At 29.0% G+C, this 3,757-nt stretch overlaps 1 long non-coding RNA gene across 1 annotated transcript; it reads left to right on the top strand.

Moving 5' to 3' along the window:
* Window positions 1-1,067, top strand: LOC128289356 (uncharacterized). Its single transcript, XR_008278970.1, has 2 exons — window positions 1-348; window positions 779-1,067. It is a non-coding gene; the product is annotated as an uncharacterized LOC128289356 (long non-coding RNA).
* The last annotated feature ends 2,690 nt before the right edge of the window (window positions 1,068-3,757 follow it).

Below are 3,757 nucleotides of genomic sequence, written 5' to 3'. Positions count from 1 at the left end.
AGTACAAACAGAAGCCAATTGAAATTTGGTGCGAAAGAGGAGGACCAAATGCGCCATTAACCCTTTTGAAACAAAAGAACACGAATCCAATCTTTTGGATTGGGTCAACACGCGTGGGTCCCCTCCTTTAAACTCCATTTCCAAATCTGATGCCTAACATTAATTCCCATTTATTTCCTTTTCAAAACTCAGCAAACCTTTCATTTTTTTTTAAAAAACAGAAGCTTTAACCCCTCCCCTAGGGTTTGATTCAACATGCAGCTGCCTAAACCATCATTTATTTGATGGTCGACGGTGCGCCAATGGCGACCGAACCTTATCGACGGAGGACATACCTACGGAGATCGGGTAAGCGCACTCCTTCTCCCTTTTCTTCCTTTTTTTTTTAAAAGAAAAACTTAAAATCTTATGCTATTATACCAAAAACCAAAGCAAAATCTGATGAAAAATAAAAAAATAAAGAAAACAACCCTAGCCTGAATCTCCATATTTCCGAGACATGTGGGCTTTCATCGGTGTTGTTCAAACACGCTTTTCGTTTTCCATGCTAAAAAAAACAAGTAGATCGAAAATAGAGGAGAAAACAATGTGAAATCACCTTTCAATGACTTTTTGATTTCTTTTTGCTATTCAGTATGCGTGTATCCTTCTCTCTATTACATTCTTTGGCTTTGGCTTTTTGTAGTCGAAAGCAAAATGAAAAAAAAAGAAAAAGAAAATAAAAAATCTGCTCCTCTTTTTTCTCTATTTTGCTATTGTCCCTTTTGTTTTCTTGCAGGTACGGTGCTGGCGTGGCTGGTGGTGTACGAAGGAGCACATGTGATGTGGTACGGTGCTTGGTTGCGACGCAAAACACAAAGGGGGTGACCCAGGGTTTCTGAAACTAAAATTGTTTTAGTTTTGGGCAATGGGTCATGTATTCATTTTAGGTTTTGGACTGTAAAAAAAAGGACTTTTAATTAATGGACTGTTTTATTTATTATATATTTTGGGTTTGGTTGTTGGGCCCGGACGAATTTGGCCCGTTACAATTATTATTGTTATTAACATATATTATTATTATTAAAGTACTATTATTTCCTATTATTATTAATACTAATATCACTATTACCATTTTTTATTATTATTATTATTATTATTATTATTATTATCACTATCTAATATATTATTATACATTATTATTTTTATATTAACCAATTCAATATATATATATTTTAGCACACTTATTTTATTTATATATCATTACCCTTATTATTATTATTTCATTATTTATTTTATTTATATCTTTTAAATAATTTCAAACTTTAGATTATTTATTATTTGTATTATTGTTGTTACTATTTGTATTCACCGTTATTATTACTATTATATTCACTTTTATTACTATTACTACTATTTTTTAGTTTCTATTACTATTATCATTATTATTAATACTAATATTAATATTCTTATTATTACTTTTATTATTATCATCAGTATTATTATTTTTACTACTACTATTATTATTATCAACATTATTATTATTTTTATTATCGTTTTCATCATCATTGTCATTTTTATATTGTCATGTTTTTTATTTACTTATGTATTCGTTTATTTCATTTCCTTATGCATTTGTTTTATATTTTTATATTACTAGCCTTGCTTTTATTTCATCTTTTATAATTTCTCATATTATTGTTATTAATACTGTCACACCTATTATTATGTTATTATACATATTAGTACCATAATTTGTTTTATATTTCACTATAAATCACGTCATATTTTTACTCGATACATTAAAATAATTCTTTCATAAAGCAAGCTTCATATTTAGAAATTCGAGAAAATTGTGCCCTAACTTACTGGGTTTCGATTTTTCTCGTTTAACCTAAATAACGACATAATCCTCTTAAATCGCAACACGAGTTTTGAATAAAATACTTATCCTCGGAGATACGAGGTGTTGTGTCCTAACTTACTGGATATGACATCTTGTCACCTCGAGATGAGGTTTTTGCAAACAAAGGCAATATCTGGTATTTGGAAGTTTGAGATATCGTGCCCTAACTTACTGGCTTTCGATTTTTCTTGTTTACTCTAAATAATCGAATACCCTTTTAAAAAAAGGTTAAAATACACGAATTTCAAATAAAAGGCAAGCTCATTCTCAAAAGTTCGAGATGTCGTGTCCTAACTTACTGGATGTGACATTTTATTACTTCGAGATGAGAAAGTCTTTAACACTCGAGTGTTTTTACAAAAAGATGGATCGTATTTTAAAGTCTTTCAAGTTTTTAATTTTCGACACTAAGACACTAATTAATCAACTAGGTACCAATTTTTGGGCGTTATGAGGGTGCTAATCCTTCCTCGTACGTAATCGACTCCCGAACCCGTTTTTCTAAATTTCGCGGACCAAAATCGTTGTTTAAATAAATCAAATCATTTATTAAAAACAACTATTTTTACGAGGTGACCCAATCACACCTCATAAAAAAGGATTGGTGGCGACTCCTGTTTTTTCGTTTTTATTTTCAAAATCAAAGTCTTCAAAAAAATGATTTCAGACACTTGTTTTTCCAATTTAGTGTGAATGCTGAGAAATTGTAATAAGAAACTACAGATCCCCACACCAAAGGGGTCGATGTTGAGTTGGAAAAAGGACCATGACTATTGTAATTACTATTTTTTGTTTCATATTATTTGAAATGACTTAATGTTAAGTAAATTACATCATAGTACATTTGTTCACACTAGTCATCATTTTTTTAATTAAGATTTGACTGGCATTTATTTGATTTTTTTTCTTTTTACAAAGTCAAGTTACATGGTAGCACACTTGTTCATACTAGCCTTGCTTTTCTTTCCTTTTTAAAGACTACTACTCCTCCATTATCTTTGTCACCCTTCTTTTTATTTTTGTTGTTTTTCCAGTTTAATGCGAATGCCCCACACCAAAAGGGTTGATGTGCGCTATGCTAGGATGTATAACCATGACTATTGCAATTACTATTTATTTTCAATATTGTTTGATATGACTTGATGTTACATATATCTCTCACTTCTCAAAATAAAATTTACATAATAGTCCACTAGTTTACACTAAATTATGTTAAATTTGCTGAGAAAATTTGTTATACTAAATATTAATTAAATTCAGTATTATATAATAATAATAATAATAATAATAATAATAATAATAATAAACTTGAGTGGTAAAATGAAAATAGCATGTTCTATCCAGACTATGCAACTGGTTAAATGTTAAAATCTGTATTATATTAATAATAAACTTGCATTTTGGTTAGATGTTAGAATAATTATGAATCTTTGAGTAGACCAATGCATATTCTGAATAATCCAAGTCAATTTGTATATGGTTGGAGAAGTTAATGTATAGTATGCTTTTGCGTGACATGGTCTTACTGATGACTTAGTTACTGCCACAAAACCATGTTTTAATTCAATAATTGAGCTACATTTAGTCGCTAACTAGTTGTACCGTATGTCTAGATTTCATATTTCAATTTATATATTTTGTAATGTTATTGATTAATGTAGGTGAAAAAATTAACTCACCTGAATATTTATTTGAAAATATTTGAATTTGAATAAACTAATTGAATAATTAAAATATATCTAGATTAAATTAACATACGATGCGATTTAAATGTGAAATTTTAAATTTTCAAACTAAAACTTCACTAGCAATCCGAAAATTTTTCTTTTATACAATGAGCTTAAAACTACTCATAACTCCTTGCCGCTCTTA

Source organism: Gossypium arboreum, chromosome 1 (assembly GCF_025698485.1).
Source record: "Gossypium arboreum isolate Shixiya-1 chromosome 1, ASM2569848v2, whole genome shotgun sequence".
NCBI lineage: Eukaryota > Viridiplantae > Streptophyta > Magnoliopsida > Malvales > Malvaceae > Gossypium > Gossypium arboreum.
Note: the sequence above shows the minus strand (reverse complement) of the source record. Positions and strands in the feature narration are given on the sequence as shown.